The 20,877-nt window shown below is 44.0% G+C and overlaps 1 protein-coding gene across 1 annotated transcript in view; it reads left to right on the top strand.

Moving 5' to 3' along the window:
• The window catches only part of znf469 (zinc finger protein 469), a 62,267-nt gene that overhangs the window by 10,353 nt on the left and 31,037 nt on the right, over positions 1-20,877 (top strand). Inside the window, exon 2 of the mRNA XM_084554557.1 lies at positions 12,461-12,664. The gene's annotated coding sequence lies outside the window, so the exon portion shown is untranslated. The remainder of the gene's footprint in view (positions 1-12,460; positions 12,665-20,877) is intronic.

Genomic DNA, 20,877 nt, shown 5'->3' with positions numbered 1-20,877 from the left:
CTCTGTTCAGCCTTGTGTAGAGCGTTAAAATGTCTATAGGATGTGGAGCAAACTTGGTCATAAAAGATCATCTTTTCCATCTTTCAGATACAGCCACATTTTTTTGGCTTTTTCAGTCTGATTTCATGGAACTTTAGATCGATTGAAATCATTGCTGGTGAAGAAATGATATACAGTAATAACATAGTGGCCAGAGATGAGTCACCACTAATTTCACGTTCCCTCTCAAACCCGCTGTTCAATTGTACCGTTCAAGCGCTGCGGGTGAACGCAGCCCAGCCAATGAGAGAGCCCAGTCCTGACATCACCGCCATGCAGTGTGGCAGATGGATGAAGCAGAGCGTTCCAGAAAAAACACCAAAAACACAGCAGCGAAGGCAGGGGCTGAACTCTTGTTTAATTCTTTGCCCAGCAATGATCAGCAGAATTGGTTAGAGGTGGGCATCCAGCCAAGAGGTCCTGCTTGCGAGGCAGGAATGCTGTGACACTCTGCTGTTGCTTAAGAATAAGGAAACCATAAAATAATCACAGCCCTGGAAAGTGCCATTGCTGCACGTCCCTCATCAGTCCTTCATCAGCGTGCTTCTTTAGGCTATGAGAACCAGGGCCAAAGTGGCAGCTTGCCTTATCCTGTGCATGTGCGGTAAATGAACGGGCGTCCTTCAGAATATAAATGAAGACCATAGAGAGCCTTGTGACTGTAGATCAGTGCTATTGTTTCAGCAGTTTTTGGAAGACCAAATCTCCATATATTCCATGTACATACACAAAATGACCAGCTGATGAAAGCATCGGCATGCAAGGCTGCTAATCATCCAGCGGGCTGTGCTCCAACAACATAGCCAGCCAGCTGCCCAGTTGTCAATTAAGACATGGTTTGAGCTTCTTGCAAAACTTAAACCCGTTTTACTGTTTTCAGAACTTACAGCGTATCAGAAATGCTACAGCTAATCTCTCCGAGGTTAATAGTAATTAAACCATACAGAAAGTTTAATAATAATATAATGTGCTGATTATGTAGCTAGTCACATGCTCAGTCAGCTGCTGCAGCACAGCGACAGCTGTGACTTCCTGAATCTCAACTACTGACTCTGTTGCCAAGCCAGACTAATCGCAGCTGGAGCAACGTCCTTCCAAATAGATATGATGCAGCTTACATTGAATTGTTTAAAAACCTAGGCACATTTTATGACCTCGAAAATAGATGAACGATTAAATTGCTCGAAGCTCTATGGAGCATCTTTAAACATGTACTGTACAGCTTCTTGAATCTGTTCCAGGTGTTTAAGTATTCATTGTGTGCCTTGAAGCTACAGAGCTCTCCTGAGGTATTCCTTTAAATTATTCAACATCACATGGTGACATAAAATGAGAAGTAGAAGTGCATGAGGTGAGAGTGTGGATCTTTTTTTCCCTCAATACATTACATGAAACTGACCATGGAAGCAGCCAATGGATGAACACAAAGCACACAAATAAGATGTTCGTTAGGCGTTTTAGGAGCTGGTCAGAAATAAGGTTCATGAAAGAAACACAATAGTGTCATACTGTCGCTGACTATCCTGTGTGTCTGCCTCACAAAGCACAAAACTTGTTCGTCTTCCCTTGCTCTATCTTTTTTTTTCCCACTCTCCTACGTCTTCCTTTCATCCTCAGCCAGACGTTTTTGGACATGTAAGATGTAAAAAAAATGCAGGAAGGAGAAGAAGAAAGAAAGGACAGTTCTAAAGGAATATGGCTCATATTAATCTGAAAATATTGCTTTACCTCATCTGAACTAAATTACTGGTCTGAACTCACTGTCCTCGGAGAGTAGGCAGAGCGCCACCGGCAGCCCAGATGGGCAAGGAGTGGTCGGCAGATCTGTCACCGTGACCACAGTGAGCACATGAACCCCTGGTCTGTTGAGCACTGTAGCTGTCCTTTTATACAGCAGATCAAAGGTGTGTCTTTGTTATTGTTGGGCCTGGATTTTATACTCAGGGGCAGTGTCTCTGGAGGAGAATCCAGAAGTTTTGAGACTCCTTCCCTCTGTTTCTCTGTCCTCTTTCCTGCTATCTTTGTGGCTTTGTGTATTGTTAAGAGACCAAATATACCATCTAAACGAGGACGTGAAAGTTATAAGAGACGAACCTGTATCTGTAAAATATTGAGTGTATTTTTTTTAGTGTATGACATCATTTGAACAATTTTATGGGCAATTTAAGGACACAGTCAAACTAATGCCTGGTTGTTGTGTGAGATCCCAGAGCCCACTGCTGGAGGCCATGAAATCTGTAGTTAGACGAGTGAAGTTGGCTTATAGTGTGGCTAAAGCTTGCCAAGGCTTGTGGTTTTCACTGGTAAGAAGCAGAGGCAGCCTCACTGCTACTCTGAGGAATTTAAAGGTATGATCCCGCATGCTACGAGGCCATCTGCTCTCTCGCGCCCGTAACCGAGAAGAGCTGACACATAAAAATTTCACTGCTCTGCGCAGTAAGATAGAAGAGGACACTCAAAGAGGGGGATGCTGAAGTGATAGATGTGTGACTGCTATGTCGCAACAATAGCCAGTGGCACGGAGTCAAGTAGTACTACTCCGTGAGGGACAAGAGCCACTTTGTTTTTAACAGAATAAAGGGTGGAAAGGTGCTCAAATGATGCACTCTCAACAGATGAAAGGCATCACTCCTGCCTTCAGCGATGCAGAGAGGCTTTCTGTTATTGTGTGGAGGAGGAGGATCAGGCTGTTTTTGTTCTGAAATCAACTCCAGTTTTCACTTAAATTATTATTATTTTTTTTTACAAGACAGAAACAGGCCGTGATTTATCTCCGGCGATGATCTTTCATGAAAGAAATCATAAATTACCTTGCACATGCCCCTGACAACAGTCTCTAACAGAAACCAGCAGGAATGTAACGGTGGGCGTGAGTGACAACAGGCAAATAGGCTCAAGTGCTTTAATGCTTTGGTTAGAAAAGCACAAAGACAACTACTTAAATGCCACATACAGTGCACAACACTTCTAATTGCGTATCAGTAAAAAGGTTTACCAAATAAACAATGGAGAATGATGTAGTGAAACAATAATTGATAAAAAGATAATTTGATAAAGTAAATCAGACATAAAAGTGGGTTATATAAATGAACATAACTCATTAGTTGTTAATATCCTTTAGAAGATGAACTTATTATCAAGAAGGAAGGACAAGGCCTGATTACCCCTGATCCCAAAGTGAGTTTCTTTATATCGAGAGTCAGCATATACTGCCGATCTATTGTTCATATTTTTACATCATAAAACCTGTTGCATAGTGCAACAGAGCCAAAAGGAAACTCGACAGCTGAATACCTGTTCATTATGACAACAGAGCCTGCACAGCTCCCCTTTGATGGTTTCCCACGTCCATAAAATATTAAATAATGTCCATGTGTTTTGTGTAGTGTATATGGAGATAGGACGGTCAGGGTACTTCTATTGAATCAGGAAGTCTAGGATAGTGGTAGCTTTGGTCGGTTGGATGCTGCTGCTGAATACCCTTTAAATGCAACACACCTGAGCGGCGCGTCGTGCCCCCACACCAGTGAAGTATATTAACCAATGCTCGTAACGTAGAGACAGAAGACAGGCCACCAGCTGGGCTGTATTGATCTTGGAGTCTGAATTTAATTTGAGTTGACCAGGACAGCTGGTGGGTGTGTGAGAGCATGTACATGTACAGTGTATAACATCAATTAAACGGACGACCTGGGCACCCCTTGGACACTGGATCACTTGTGGCTTCAGATAAAGTCATAAGCTTTGTTTTTGTGAAAGTCCTCCTACCTTTTCTGCCCGGTGGAACTCACAAGTCAGTTGACCAGAGAGCGACACATACCGGCAGCTATAATCACATGTCATTGTGGTTTGACATGTCAACTTCTTTGGATATATCACATATCACATTTCCCAATATGGCAGCAATTTTATTATACAAGCTTCCCAGAATGGAAAATTCCATCTACTGTACAGTGACTACTTCTTCTGCCTGCCTTTTCCTGTGTTACAGTGTCAGCTGACCCTCTGTGTCACGACGGCTCTTCAATAACCTATACATACCAAATATGCCACAAAGGGATGAAAGATGTTGACACACTCCTCCTTCACTGGAGACATATATTCCAATCGGTGTGTCCCAATCCATGTCTGTACATTCACCTGCTGCATGCAGCCGACCTCTGACCTCAGGAAACACATCCCCACGGGAGAGGGAAATATGCCTGTGAGAGGCCCACTCGTGGGCGGCCGAGTGGTTTTATGCACAGACTGGCATTATCTGCATCTCCTGCTCCACTCAAAGGACAGCGCCACTAAATATACCCTGTGAGGCCTTCCCAGGCTCCTCTGGGCTGGGGAGATGCAGCCGCTGCTTGGGCCGAAGGCCAATGACATGGCTGCCGACCTCCACGGAAAGTATTTTTAAGGTCAATTACAGGGTACAGTGCCTTTAGATGGCCGACTGGTGCTGAGGAGGCCTCATATTAAAGGTTTATGTGGAGAAGGACCAGAGAACTCTGCCTTAGCTCACCCTAGCTCCCATTGTTACCACACACCCACTGACACAGTGCACCCGGATGGGTTCTTGGGGTGATATGTGCACCGTGTGTGAGCGAAAGAAAAAACTGAAATTTCTTTTCCCCTTCAAAGCCCTTCTATCAGAAGTGTTCTTATAATTTTTTAATAATAATCTTGAAGATGAGATTCTAGTGCTTGGAACTGCAACTGGAATGTGTTCTGATCAAATTGGTAATTTCTTGCACTTAAGAGTATTGTTGAATTTGTTTCGGTAAGTCAGTGTAGGGAGTTTATTTTGAATGTCTTGTGAATCCTGTTGGCATGTTTATGGTCAGCATTGTTCCAAATGATACAGGGGAATTGTCAGGCAGCTGCGGTTCAGGAATTTCGAAATCACTTCCACAGAAACGTGAAGTCCGAACTTTTTGTCAGGGTACAGTGCCTTTAGATGGCCGACTGGTGCTGAGGAGGCCTCATATTAAAGGTTTATGTGGAGAAGGACCAGAGAACTCTGCCTTAGCTCACCCTAGCTCCCATTGTTACCACACACACACTGACACAGTGCACCCGGATGAGTTCCTGGGGTGATATGTGCACCGTGTGTGAGCGAAAGAAAAAACTGAAATTTCTTTTCCCCTTCAAAGCCCTTCTATCAGAAGTGTTCTTATAACTGTTTAATAATAATCTTGAAGATGAGATTCTAGTGCTCGGAACTGCAACTGGAATGTGTTCTGATCAAATTGGTAATTTCCTGCACTTAAGAGTATTTTTGAATTTGTTTCGGTAAGTCAGTGTAGGGAGTTTATTTTGAATTTCTTGTGAATCCTGTTTGCCTGTTTATGGTCAGCATTGTGCTAATTGATACAGGGGAGTTGTCGGGCAGCTACAGTTCAGCAATTTCAAAATCACTTCCACAGAAACGTGAGGTCAGAACTTTTTGTCATTAAAAGTCTCCTCTTATCTTTACACTACATAAAGTGTGCAGGGCTTATAATTAAAGGGTTTCGTTCACATTTTGCCGAGTATGGGAATGCATTTTCCACCGATAAAATACTTAATGAGTACACTAACCTGTAGCTCCTTCCATGTGCATGCATGTATTGTTTTAAGACAGCCTTGAACCAGGACTGTTATACTGGCATATTGATTGTGGTGGCACTTACTAAAGCACTTTTCGTCCGGTGGGCTACATAATAGTGCACAGAACCACAGTCTCAACAGGGAAAATGTAGCACAATCAACCACACTGACACAGACAGATAACAAACACTGAATAACAAACACACTTTGTTCCTCATTAGAGGGCTTATCTTAATCTCCCACTCCCACATATGCCCCCACTCACACAAGCCCCATTCTCTCTGCACAGGGCCACACACGCAGACCCACACAGCTGACCAACACTCAATATAAATGAACATCCAGCGAGATGATTTTGGTTCTTTTCATGATTCATTCCAGCACGTCTCCGCTCGGCCATAAATACAGGCCTGTCAAAATGTGTTCTACCCCACAGAGAGGGGAGTGGTGCAAGGTACAGTAGACACTATTCACTTCTCTGTGTGTTCGGAGGGGGCAAAGGGAAGGTTGGTGTTGGTGGCTTTGGTCTCCCTGAAGAGTAAGGTATTGATGGGACAAAAGTGAGGGGAAGGATTGAAAGGGCCATTTGTGCAGACGAGGGCCTGGCATCTTAGTGTTTGCTGTGCTGTGGCTCTGCTACAGTTCAATGGGAGCTCTATCCGCCCTTCTCTATTTCAATCTAGATGCTTTAAAATGACAAAATAAAGACACGGTGACTCAAAGACATAATGCTGAAATGCATTTCAGCATTTACTTGAACGACTCCATCAGTTTGTTGCAGATTTAAATGACATTTTGAATCAGTTACCCTTCAGTTACAGTTTAGCACCACTAGCAGTACCTCCAGCGGAGTAATTGCCGTGTTTTCATTTCCTGATTAAAACACAAGTTTTGAAAGTGAAAAAAAACAAAACAAACGCACTCTCTCACACAGAAAAAAAATAAAAATAATATGTTAAAGAATCCAAAGTTAAACAGAGTTAAACCAGGAAGCTATAATTATTGTGCAACGATGCAAAAACATTATTCATTATACACCTTAGAAATTTTCAGCAATGCGTTCATTCATTTCAACCAATGTTTGTCGCTCTTTGTGTAAACCTTAAAGCGGGCTTGTGCTTTTATCTCAGCCCAGCTTTTTAGTGGTAATCTCTTAAACACACAAGGAAGCAGTGTTGATACTGTCACAGTGTGCTATTGTTTGACTTTGTATTACCGCAGCAGGACGTGGCTTTATAAATTAAAAAAAGGATCCCCGTACAGTTCAATGAATCAGATGTACAGGTTTTTATTTTGAGGACAAAAATATACGGTTATGCATACGTCATATTTGCTAATGCACTGAATGAGCAGAATGTAAGAGTTTTAAAAATCTCAGAAAGCGCAACCACAATAAATAACTAATATATGACGTGATGCTATTCTACTTTTTGAAAGAAATGTTGAAAAGTAGTCTTCCATCAACGCTGCCTTTGCTCCTTTGAAAACAATTTCGCTTATGTCGGGCCTTCTCCCCTTTCTTCAGCTCCTCTTCTTTCCCCTACAACACCCCAATCCTACCCCACCTCCTCTCAGCCCAACCCTCAGACGATGTCTCCCTGGGAACATCATCACTCCTGGTCCACATGGCGGGGCGAGTACACATCGCCAAGCTGCTAAGTCTACACTGGCTGGGGTGCCCCGTGTTTGCCCTTGGGGGAGAGCATGTGTTCATGGCCGCTGGGCTCTCTGGGTCAGAAATGGCACACCAGGGTGTGATGGGCTCTACCCGTCGCTGGTCGTGGCAATTGTAGGTGTGAAATTCCCAGTGCTTAGGCTGACCACTCACACCAGCAACTTCAGAGCCCCACAGTTGCACAGACAGAGGGAATGGATGTGTTAGACCTTTTGGTTAGCGGCCGCCACCTGCGTCTGAGTTAAAAACCAACAGTCTCATTTTTCCGTACAGTGCCTTTAGATGGCCGACTGGTGCTGAGGAGGCCTCATATTAAAGGTTTATGTGGAGAAGGACCAGAGAACTCTGCCTTAGCTCACCCTAGCTCCCATTGTTACCACACACCCACTGACACAGTGCACCGGGATGGGTTCCTGGGGTAATATGTGCATCGTGTGTGAGCGAAAGAAAAAACTGAAATTTCTTTTCCCCTTCAAAGCCCTTCTATCAGAAGTGTTCTTATAACTGTTTAATAATAATCTTGAAGATGAGATGCTAGTGCTCGGAACTGCAACTGGAATGTGTTCTGATCATTTATGTATCTGTTACAGTAAGTCAGTGTAGGGAGTTTATTTAGAATTTCTTGTAGATCCCGTTATTGCAGGTTATATTTATGGTCAGCATCATTCCAAAAGATACAGAGGAGTTATCGGGCAGCTGCAGTTCGGTGAGTTAAAAACCAACAGTCTCATTTTTCCGGGGCCCCTTTTGGTTTTGAGCACATGAACACGCGATACGCCCGCAGAAGCAGTCCTTGTGTTTGTAATATACTGTCTCCTCCTGCTGTGAAGTCTTAATGTAATTGTTTTTATTGGACGTGTCATGTGTGTAACAGTCAGTGAGTCATGGAATATAGTCACCCCACGTAGTCGGTTCCTACCCTGAGCGCTCTGATTGACAGTTAAAGAAGCGTCGGTGTCGGTGGCGATCGGGAGGCCTTTCATTTGGGGCTCTGGGTGTGTCGCCAACATGACCTAGAATAACCCCCGGCGCTGTAAAATGCTAACTGCATCTGGGGCAACATCAGGTTGCAGATATCATTTTACAAGTTGGGAGCAAAGCGGCGATCTTACTGCGCTTTACTGAGTAGCAACACGTCCTGTCAGACTTTATGTTTGATCTCTTCTTTAGCAGCTTAGACACTTCATTGTCAATTCTCGTCTAAAAAAAAAACAAAAAACAACGATACCATCAATGATAATGGAACCTCGGGCAGGATACAAGACGTGACTCTTCCGTCATCTCGCCACAGTTGCAGCAGCATTCATCGTTTTTCACTTTCGCCAAGAAACCGGTGCTACAGTATAGATTTAGGGAAGGTGAAGAGAAGCACATTCATCCCGAGCTATATATAGTATTAGGGAAATATATTTAGTAACTGTAATGCCTGCATGAACATGCGTTTTAAAAGGTCACAGTTTAATTAGTTTTTTGACCCGGGTATTTCTGGTCCCTGAGGGGAGGTTAGAACATTCTGAGGTCATTAAAACACTTTATAAGTTTAACAGTGGTGGTTTATATGATTTTTTTAAAGCGGCATAGAGAGAGAGGACCATTTAGACACCTCAGACGGTTGCCAGTGTGAAGATATGTGTTTAGGGGTCAGGCATAAAATTAATACCTTGTATTAACTTAGACTACTTGTTTAGACTAGTAACATACAAGCAGCCGGTGTTCTGAAGCGTGCAGGCCCCAGGACCAGGTTTAAACAATCTCCATATTCATCTTGGAAACATTGACAGGTCAAGCTTAGACTCCCTCACACTGATCCATCTCATAAAGGTTTTCTGTGTTAAGAACACAGAAAGTTCCCTCTCTTGCCGTCTGCATTGACTCTGCTTTCAATTTAGGCTATTAGGAGAGAAATTTAAATTTCCGAACATCTAATACACTTCTGCCTCCCATCCAGGGGTGATTCTCGGATGCACTGCATACACTTTGGCTCCCTTTACCTTGTTTGTTTCATTTGCATGTATAGGCGATGTTACACCCAAGTATTCTTTCATAGTTAACATGTTTTGTTTTAAGTTTTGTTCTGAACTATAATTCAATACTCCGCTTGGCTTATCCCAGCATCCCGGTGTTTTGCCAGATTTTTGCGGTGCCCGGCACTTGGGTTTTTGGCTTTTGAAATCCAATCACAGGCTGCCTGTTTCTTGAGTTCTTTTCTTTAACTTTTCTGTAACCTGATGTTCCTGTGAGATTATGGTGTTGTTCTTCTTCCAACTTGTGTGAAGTTTTTTTAGGCGTTTTTATAGACGATAAAGGTGTTTTAAGACACTAGTTCGTAGTCGTTCACCCATATATCCCTTTAACCTGATATTTAGTGTTGCTCTTTTAGTAGGCGTGTCATCGTCGGTGCTTTCAAATGCATATTTCACACTGTCGTGACGCAGGCTGTGTTCACTTGCATTTTTTTGGAATTAATTTCTTACGGTAACGGTAACAGACTCCCCCGCACCTGTGTCACACCAGATTTACTAAATGTGTGGTGAGTCACAATTAACAGTAACTTCACTTATCAACAGCCAGTAACGCAGCTGTTCCCAAAAACTGAAATTTAGATGTGTGTGTGAGAACTGTTGAGTAAAGGAGTTAGGGTCAAACGTCGCCTCATTACTGTGTGCAACTGGCCTGTATTTACATTACAGCCCAGTTCAGCCCCTAGTGGCTAGACAGGATATTAAGTCCTTCCACCACAATCCTAAATCCCACATTTAGATCATGAAATAGTTTTTTGCCTCAAAGTGTGACTGACAGCCTGTCATTACGCTTCGTATTTTCCTCATTATATGACCGCTCGGAGCTATTTTTATCTATTTAGTATTGTTGTGAAAATGACTACACTTGATTACATACTAGACAGTAAACAAACAACAGCTTTCAGATGTTGGATTAGTCTTTCCTCTGTTGCTAAAGCCCCTGATTAAAGACATAAAACACCACAGAAGGGGGTATCAGTGTCTCTGATTTTTGGAGGATTAGAGTTTCTTAGCAATAAAGTGCAGAGAAAGGAGAGACAAACTCATTTCCCTGTGGTGTTGTCCCTCCACCAACCCACTCCAACTGTCTTCAAACCCCAAGCCCAGACCTGGGCTTTCACAGCCTACAATGAAGGCGGCCCATAACCTTAAGTACTGTTTTGTGGACCTGTGTAAATTTGACACCATTATGCCACAGAGAGGGTCTGTGTGGTTGTTAATGTTAGTGTGGGAGATTGCCGTACAATCCCCGCTTACCCCATACTGTGCCGACAAAAAAAATAAAAAGAAGAAGCTCCTTTTTCATTACATTTTAGTATTTCGTTGATCTGTGGATTTTTTTTTTTCCTGCAGCCTTCGAGGTTCTTCGTGATATTTTTATCGCCACCACTTGAGTTCGTACCAGCTGTTCTTTTGCTTATTTCAGTGAGCAATTAAAAAAGACTGCTGCATCCTAGACATGTGTCAGCGCTGTCTTTGTCTGTGGAAATAAAGAACTGCCAGTCCTGGTGCATGTATCGTATTTAGCAGCGATTCTAGGTTCTGGTGGGCCTAAGGCAAATGTGTGTGTTTTCTATCTCCCGAGCCTAAACTTGCAAAACGGGCGGTTTGTGGAGTCAAAGGGTCTTCTTTTTTTTATAAAGGGGGTATGTGGCTGTCATTGCAAAAATATGGCAAAAGGTAGTCATTTATTTCACAGTTCCCCGAACAATTGCTTAGTTTGCGTGCCCTGGTGTTGTCGCTTCATAATTTTCTGCAGGGTAAGTCTTCAGCTGTCATAAACTGAACTGGAGCTTGAACTGCAGCATTCACCAGCAAAAATACCTCCCTCAGATTTCTGGTTAATCACTACAATGAACTTTAATTATTCCATGTCATGCCATGGACCTACAGTAGAGTTTGACCTCTAGTGCACCCCTAGCTGTAAGGTGTAAAGAAAACCGGTACACTCCACGTACATATAAATAATTTGTCTTCATTACCAGCCTTGAAACCTGAAACATTTTGTCTTCCTTTATTTTACACTCCCCTCTCTGTGCCACAGCCCAGTTTAAACTGGCAAACTTGGTAGAGCTAGGTTTGTATGTGGTGGCACTGGGGGCAGGGTGCAGAGCTTGCCTTGGCTGACTGTACCCAGCCCCTTCATAATTACAGACAGTAAACAGCTAGTGCTTTTAGACCGATTTTCCTCCGTCTGATGGGGAGAGAGTTCATGTTGGCATGAGAAGAAAAAAAGGCGGAGAGGATGAGAAGGAGGGGACAGGCACTCTGAAGGTGGACGAAAACTGTCATCCTTATTCTGGGTGTTGATGATGGAGGCCTGGTGAGCGTAAGGTTTATAAGACACACAAACCCCCAGAGTCAGACATCATCCACACTCCCAGAACTCAGCACACACACACAGACCCACACACTCATACTCCTCCTTGGTGTGATCTTCCTTACAGTAAGTCTTAATTAGAACTTCTGACAGCCCGTGTTTAAATACGTCTCTTTCCTTTTTACTTTTCTCCTTGAGACTGTCAAACTGATCACCCATTTTATGTCTCTCTCTGAGTGTGTCTGTGTTTTTCTTTCCGTCTGCCTGCCTGTCTGTGTCCGTCCCTCTGTCTCTTCCCCCTCCTCTCGAGTGAAGTGCTACTGCCTCACACTCGGTCCAAATTGAATTCTCTTCCTCCTGTTTTCCTTCTTCATTTTACTTCGGGCTCATTTAACACTTTCTCCCACCGCCTCGCACAGCTTCAGCCTTCCCTATTGTTTTCAGGTGCTGCACTGGCAGAACTGTCAAGCCGATGAAGCGTACTTAGTATAAAAACAAACAAATAACAGTTTACCGATTCTAACCCTAACTGTATACTATTTGCCATCTCTCTGTTCCTCCATCTCCTTCCCCATCTCTCTCTGTCCCTCTCTGTCTGTGCACTGCATGGCACTGGCAGGCGGTGGGATGGGTGGTTTTCTTTGGCAGTCTGCTCCCCCTCTCTTGGCTGGGACAGGCCCTGGAGCGTGCTACTGGCTGCGAGTGTGGAAGGGAAGCGGGGAGGTAGTGAAGGAGGAAGGGAGGGGGTGAAGGCTTGGGAGGAGGGAGACTGGAGGGGTGGAGGCGTGGTTTACAGCTGGTAATGAAGTCTTCTCTTTTCATCCTCAGAAGGCAGAGTGTGAGCGGACGGGCCGGGGTCTGCGCAGCTCCACAGCCTTCTCTGCCTGTAAAGTGTGCTGAGCGCTGCTAGACTCCGCGCTGCCTGTGCCTCTCGGCTCCCGTCTCCCGCGGCCAAAGATCCCCAGACTGAGAGAGAGACCGCTACAGTCATGAGGCTTTCTCTTGTATCGGCTCCACAGCGTTACTCTTGAGGTAAGACTTGAAACTGTCTCTCTCTCATGTCCTGCTCCTGTCTGTCTTTCTCTCAGTGCTCTCCTTTACTGACTGTCTGTCTGTCTCTGTTGATTGTTGTGGTGGAGGTGGTGGTGGTGGTGGTGGGGTAGGAGGTGGGGGTGAAATGGGGGCTGTCCCGGTTAGGACACTCCCACTTTTTAACACGCATATGTGTGTGTGCGTGTGTGTGTGCACATGCAGTATGTGCAAGTTTTGGTATGTGTGTTTGGGTCTGTGCACATATAAGACTTTGTTTATGTATGAACACAGAGTGAGTCAGCAGTGCAAGGTTTATGTTGAGGTGATAAATGGCTTCAGCTGGTCAAGCAAGGAAGGGGACTTGGACTTTCTTGAAAAAGGATGACAACTTTGGTAACAATCCAGAGGAAGTGAATATTGCTTAATAATAGTGTTTCATGAATTCTGGAAAATGTGAAATTACTGTTTACTCTCGGTCTGGGCTGGTGCTAATGTAATTTACAGCCATATAGTAATTCTGCAGGAGCTGTTAAATAGGGTGCAGGGCGGTGTTACTGCACCGGAGTGTGTGGGCACACGTGGAGATTTATTTGTTTACTTGCGCTGCTGATTGCCGGTAAAGGCGGAGGGGTAGATGAAACGGGGCCACTGAGGCTCATCTCTGTAAATAAAGGAGGCAGTCTGTCCTCATCTGCAGCCCAGTGACACCAGGCTTTGAAGTGATTTCAGGGGATCTGTCCTCCTCCCCGCTGGGCAATTCAGATCCGGCCTGCGACTCACTCACTTTCATCCACATTCCCTTGGAAATCCATCCATCTGTATTCTTTCACTCACCTCCTTCCTGATCCCACTCACCCCACGAGTTCTTGCACCCTGATACCCCTCGCTGAGGCCTTCGCCTTCTATCAACACCTCCTGTATATTCTCATGGACAGTATTCGATTCTCCATCCCTACTAGGCTGACATGCTTCTAGGTCTTTCCGATACCTCTCCCAGAAAAAAAAAAAAAAAAACTAAGCGACTTTCCATTAGTTTCTGCTGGGCCATGAGAATTATGGTTTCCCAAATGAATAGTGTACAGGAGCCTGGCTTAATTGAAAAAACACAAGCATGGCCTGCCATGAAGGAGACGGTCCTTGTGTCACTGTTGAACTGTGTGAATGTACTTTCCAGAGCTGGCGAGGGAGAGAGAAAGAGAGAGAGAGAGAGGGAGGGAGGGAGAGAGAGAAATACAAAATCACAAGAAGGAGGAGAGACAGAAGGCTGAAGCAAATAAAAATATGGAATGGAAAATCTAAAGGACTGATTGAAAACATTGTCGGTGCTATGCAATGTAGAGGAGTCATCGGGGGACACAAGCAAATTGTGTAAAAATTCTTCTGAGGGAATACAGAAGGAAAAGAAAGCAGTGTGTGTGTGTGTGTGTGTGTGTGTGAACTTCCGTGTCATCTGGTCTCTCAGTCAGTGCAGTTTGTATAAAATGGGATTTTAGAGGGATTGAATGGCAGAAGGAGGCCATCATGAGTTTGTTTGCTGGTCATTAAGCCCTAAAGGGCAACAATAGAGCCCACAGTAAAAAAAAAAAAACTGCTTGATTGCAGTCTAGCTAACAGCAGCATCTCTCCCATGATTTTCCCAACAGGGAGTCCTCATAACATCTAACGCTACCGAAGCAGTCTGCAGTGTAGTCAGAACTACCAGGGAAGTTTTTTTGTTTTTTTTAATCCAATTCCTAACATATCTTATTAATATCAGCCTTGTTATGTTTTATTGCGTCTGCAAACCCACCCATCTCCTCCTCCTCTTCTGCGTCTCTGCACCCCCTGCAGTCTCTCACCCACCCTCTCTTGCTGTGTTTGTGTGGCAACCCCATATGGTGATGATTGAGACCCTGTCATTGGTTCAGATGGCACATTTGTCACACACATGTTTGCCAGCCGCGGCTGTTGCTAGGGCTCGCAGGGTTGCGGGGGAATGCATCTCTTGTTGACTTCCTCGCGGGACGGTTCATTTGTTTTGTCGGGGCGCCGCGACCCCTGACCCCGCCTCCACCTCCTGCCTCTCTCGCTGCCCGTTAACGTAACTCTAGACTCCCCCAGACATCCCCACTGCCGTCCGCTCTTCCATCACCACACTCATATTCTCGTGAAATGTGAAAGATAAAGAATCAGTACTTCTTTATTCACGGGAATCTTGTAATGAAAACACACGCAGGCGGACGTCACTGTTATCTCGCAGAGCGTGTGAAGATTTAAGTGTGAAAAGGCAGATAACCTCAGGGAGGAGAGGCGTGAACTTACCCTTTTTGTGATTAAGGTACATTTTATCTTCACTGAGGAATATTAATCATAATCCCCCAAACCAGATACTGAGACCATGAGACTATTAAATCTAGTTCGGTGTCTAAAAGGCATGATAATTTCTTTAAGGTTGGTTTATTACCAGCTCAGCAGGCACTGCCCAGACCAGTCACTAAGGTTACATAACACTGGGGAGGTTATTCATCCCTTAATTCCCACGTTGAGTGATAGGGTCACGGCTTCTGACCTCTCTGGCTCACTGCTGAAAGGGCAGAGCTGACTTTCATTAGACTTTGATAGTGAAAGCCGAACAGTGACCGCCGCCACAGTGAGGGGTTAAAAAAAAAAAAGAACTTTCTCACGAAAGTTGGTCAATTTGTTTGTAATTTTCAAGATTACCCCGCGGAAGAAATTGGTTTGAAGAATGACGAGCAAATGAAAATGAGACTGCGGTATGTTTGGGGTTCTGTGTCTGACAGACTGTACAGCTTGACTCATGGCCCCATTTGAACCGGACTGTCTTTGACGCATCTGCATTGTCCACTGTAGTTGAAATTCTAGCCACAGTCACCAAATACTCAAAACAAATGACCACACTCCTGTGCGATAATCCTTACATGTGCATCATTTCCCACTAATGTAATCAAAGTACTGTCCCTCCAGTACCAGTAATCCTTTGACATGAATATGCAGTTTTTAATTTTTAAATGATGTGTCATGGCCCCTGGGAACGGCACTCTCTCCAACTTTTGAATTAAAAAAAAAAAGAAGACTTTGGGTTGACTTTAATTTGAGCAAGAAAAAAGCACAGCTAAGGGAAAGCATCAGAAAAGAAATTATGTCCTTACTTCATATCCGAAGGGCATGCGTTTTGAAAGCTTAATGAATTATTGGACTTGGGTTTCATATAACAGGCTCCCCAGCTTTGCTCCCAGTCATTAAAACTCTGAGAACCTTGCAGTTAGATGTTTATTTATTTCCAATGGACACATTAAAAGGCCAAACCTTAATTTCCAAGGCCGTATAATTTTCTGCTAAATTTAAATGCGTAATTGAAGAGATGCCTTTCGTGATTAAAAATCAACATTTTGTATGTTTGTCAGCTGAGTGTGATTTTAAATATAGGCCTGAGTTAATACTTGATTTATGACATTAGGAATGCGAGCATGTGACGAGTCCTGTCAGTGAGTCGAGGGATTATATGTAGTTACTTGTGCTGCCGTGCAGTGTTTTTTCTGATGTTTAAGATCCTCAGTAGAGTTGTTGCTGTTGTTATGCGCATCGGGACGCTCGCAGGATTGAACTGATTGAACTCCTCGTCTGACTCTCTCTATCTCTTTCTCAGCTCAGTTTTCCTGTAACTCTCAAACATTTCAGGCAGGAACTTAGGACTTTAAAGAGTCTGAATCATCAATCCTCTGGTGCACTCTCTTTAGTAGTAGTAGTAGTAGTAGTAGTAGCATCCCTCACATCTATAGAATAAGACTTTCCTCATCTCTCCTCTCATTCCTCCCTATCTGTGTCCTCTTCTTCAAACAGGACGCATATTTTTCGTCCTAACCGACGTCTCTTTTTGTCACGTCTCACCTTCAATCTAAAGGCCGCCCCGAGCTCCCACACAAATCCACCCTGTGCATGTGTGTTATTGCGCGCACGTGCGGTTGTGCGTTGTGGCGTACACATTTTATGCAGTCGGTCCAAAATATCTGCGTCAGGCTCTAGGCGGTGTACTACGTGTCTGCTGACAAATAACCGTTGGATCAGCCGTCGTGCGTTTATTAGACACTTTATCTAACAAGCAGAAAATTGGCCTGAATTTTTGCCGTGCACCCCTGCTCCTTCTGCAGCACGAAGGCAGGCCCAGCAGCTCTGATTGCTTTTGACAATGGCAACAAGAACAGGCTTCCTGAGAAGACTTTCTGAAGAACGTCTCCTGTATCTGAGCAGAGAAGTCAGAGGAGATCAAATCAAACACGAAACAGTTATTGTTTTGGTTTTTTTTCTTCTCTGAACTCGATTGGACGTTCGCTGAAAGGCTTTAAGTCAAGTTCTGCATACTTAGCAGAATGATTGGCAGGTTTTTGCAGGGTTTGTTTGTCAGAATTGGTGTAGTTTGGTCAACCTTCCCGTGTGCTGGTTTTATGATATTCAGAAATAGATATCCCCCGTATTACACAACAGAAACAGTAGCGCTTCCGTGTGATGCTTTGGTGTGCGGTGGTGACATCAGATCTTTAAGGGAAGAGGTGGGGGCGGCACGAGGAATCGCCAGTAAATTATAGCTCAGGCACATCCCCAGATGCCTTGGCCTGGGTCCTAGAGCTAAACAACTTTAGGATTGCTTTCCCTTTTCAACCCCTTTTCCGCTACATTCCTGCTCTTCCCCTCTCGCTCCTGCGTTTTGCTCCAGATGTGGCATTGTTTGGACACATTTGTTTTGGGCTTGGGCCGGTAGACCTGCGTAGGGTCTGATGTCATGCTCTATTTAAAGGGAAAGCCATGAGAACTGGGTGGAAAAGGAGTGCGCTGCGGTTTCACTTCAAAGCCTCTGTCTAGGACTACTGATGACTGTCATCCGTGGCACAGCAATCTGTGTCATGGACAGATGACCACATTCATTTTAAGTGTTGACAGACACGTCATTTTCAAAAGGTTCAGAGAGGAGGCACAATTATTTTTTCACAAAAGCCAGGAAGATGGAGTTTTCTTTTCTTAGTTTTATCTCACATCGCCTTCAGGTTTTACTGAAGTCAACTCAGCTCCACTATTATTTGGGAAACCCTGCCATTCCTACAGAGATTTATTTAAAGCTTATACCGGGGCTTTTTATGGTTCAACCCAGAGAAACTTGAGCCTCTGGTTGGATGAAATGAAAAGATGATGCCCTCAATTGAACCAACAAACATGACAGGTTCGTAATAGGTCAGAGGAGTCACATGCTGCTTAAACTTTCATGCCTCTCTAATTAGCTCTGTCAGTCAGTGAACCTGGCACCTCGTGTCATTAAAGAATGGGATAATTATTCTGTCTGTCTCTCAGCATGCGGGGTGTGCGTCTGTGCAATATGTGTATTCTGTACCACTGAAGAAGTCATTGTGCTCAAGCTGTACGGGAGATAGGAAGATCAACTTTTCTTCATCACAGGGGGGGATCCTTTCCTCGATGACTGAGCTTATTGTGCCTTCTTATTTAAACTGTCAGCATAGTGGAGAGTCGGCAGCAGCTGACTATGAGGCTCTACTGTCAGATTCCCCATGGGAGCTCTGCCTTCAACACTGTTTGGCCTTCAAACACATATATTTGTCAGGTCCTCTCTAGTGTCCCTGGTCCAAACAGCACTAAGTTCTAACCCTGCCGAATATTTCCGGTTCAAACGGGCATGTTTGCTAGATCTCCATCCCTCACTGTTCTGTCTCCTTGCTCCGCGGTGTTTGCTTAAGGAGTTCACAGAGGCTTCTTGGCTCATCAGGAGTTGAAAGCTGGAATAAATGGCACAAAGTGCTAGCAGACGATGTGTGTATTTCCATTCAGCCTTGCACACATACACATGTGCAGACAGACAGAAGGGAAAAGGTGCATTTGGGTAATTTAGTCATCAGACAGTCTCTCCCTCTTTATATATATATTTGGACTCTCAGTGACCCACTTTGCTTTGCATCAGTGTAAGAGATACACATCCTGACAATGCTTAGCCTATCATGTGTGTTTTTTTGTTTTTTTTGTCAAATGCGTTGCTTGACACGAGCTATGAGTGTCTGAAAGGTAAAGATTCGTCAAGTTAGGAGGCGAGCCTGTCATCCAGTGAAAACACAGGCCTGAACGATCTTAAAAGCATTGCTTCCCTCACCTGTTTGGTATGTGGGCTTTCAGAATCCAGGTGAGCAGCTCATTTGTTCTGTCACATGTTTGGCCAGAAGTGTTGCCGCTTTATTCCGAAGTTATTTACAGAGCTCCTCTCCGAAGAAGTTGGCAGCGCAGAATGAGTTTTCCCACTTTTGCAGCACACACATATAATTCCGTTCTTGTATTTTGGGAGTTGTTATATATAAGTGCAGATGTTTTTCACACACACACACACACAAAAAAATAAAATAAAATAAAAAACAAATGTGTGTGTTTCTGTGGGTCTCTCTCCCTTTCAGTTTAAAGTTCACTACAGTGCATTGCCGCTGTGGTCAACATCAAAGACTTGGACACGGGCGTGTTTACACATTTTCATGCACAGACACGCAAACAGGCCTTCGGACAAATTATATTTATTTCTGTGTAAGAACATAAACAGTAAAGATGAAATCAGGAAAATTTTTAGGCATGTGCGTCCTTTCTCAGATAACACCCTCACACATGTCTCTCTGGCGGCGGTCCAGCGCGACACCCTGTGTTTCCAACGGCATGCCGGGGCCAAATATTACACATAATGAAAGGATAACAGTTCAGCTCTGGGGGTCATAAGGTCAAGCACATCTAGGTGATCAGTGCTTCCGCTCCAGATTCTGTTTATGGCCGTGTGTATACACACCGTGAGGTCTGTCAGACAATTGTATACACCCCACACCCAACCTCAAGCTCACACAGCTGGCACGGCCAAACATTCACAGAATCTGCTTTAGCGAAGGGGGAGGATGTGTGCGTGTGTGTCTTTGTGTGAATGAATGTGTGTGTGTAGTTGTATTTCCCATGTTGTGGGGATATAAATCAGTTCACACAGTCCCATTGTGGGGATTCGCCTCCCTTTTGGGGACAAAAAAACAAGTCCCCATGGCATAAATCAGCAAATTTTTAGAAGAAGGACTGGGTTAGGATAAGGTTAAGTTTAGGTTAGGGTACGGGTTAGCAAGTACTCATTATGCTGTGGGTAGGTCTCCAAAAAATGAATGAATGTCATCCAACATGATTGAACACATGTGCAAATGTGTGCACGTGTATTTGTGTGCGCGCATTTGTGTGAGTTTTAATCTCCCGCTGACACCCACACTAAGGCTGCCTAAATGCCTGTGTCTTCTCTTTAGAGAAGCCCACGACCGTCTGCATTCCCCTCACACTCGGCGCATTTCCTTTTCACGTGACGGTGCATCCTGATGTGCTTGTGATGCAGATTTTCAGGAAATCAAGTTGTGCTGCAGGTCTGAAGATCACACAGTATGTAAACGTTGCAGCGGGTTCTCTCAAACGCCCCAAAAGCTAAACGGGCTCTTTTCAATGGTAATATACTCTTTATAGGGCTAAAACAGGTGGCTGGGCTGTAGAAGTGGGAGGTACAGATGGATGGGTGACAGGGTGGAGTAATGACAAACTTCAGTATACATTAGAGTTAAACATTGTCATTTGATGGGAGTGTCGGACTGGTTGAAATCTCAATTTGCTTGCTTCCTTTATTTTTTCTTGTTTTTTAATCCAGTTGTGTTTTTTGAAACCCACATTCTCCGTTTGCTTTTATACTTAAAACAAGTTGTACACCTGAAGAGATCAAAAAGAAAACACTCTAAATCAGGCTATTCATGTAAATTTACAGATTGTTGTGAGTGGACATGCACATTTGCCAAGTTGTAAATAAATATTCAGCTAATCTGAAAAACAGGAAATCCCTCTATCCAGGAGAAAGCTGTAGTTTAAGCATGAAAACAGCACTGGAGGCGAAGTGTTTGCTTCCTGTCACAGTAGCTGCAGTTTTATATCATGCTGCTTCTTTTACCAAGTTGACCTACTTGGGTTAGTCTCCTGAATAGTTATCTGTTTTGTTTGTTTGAGCAAGTGTTTGTGTACACGCACCTACATGTGTTTTTCGTTAAATGCCCCTTCACGATTTCTTGTGGCTATCCGTCGGTTATATCGCTGTCGTAGAAAGTTTGTGCCCACCCCTCAAGATTTAGCATCAGCACAGTAGTGTATATCTCATTTCCGTGTTTGAATGT

The sequence above is a fragment of the Chelon labrosus genome (assembly GCF_963514085.1).
Source record: "Chelon labrosus genome assembly, chromosome: 11".
Taxonomy (NCBI): domain Eukaryota; kingdom Metazoa; phylum Chordata; class Actinopteri; order Mugiliformes; family Mugilidae; genus Chelon; species Chelon labrosus.
Note: the sequence above shows the minus strand (reverse complement) of the source record. Positions and strands in the feature narration are given on the sequence as shown.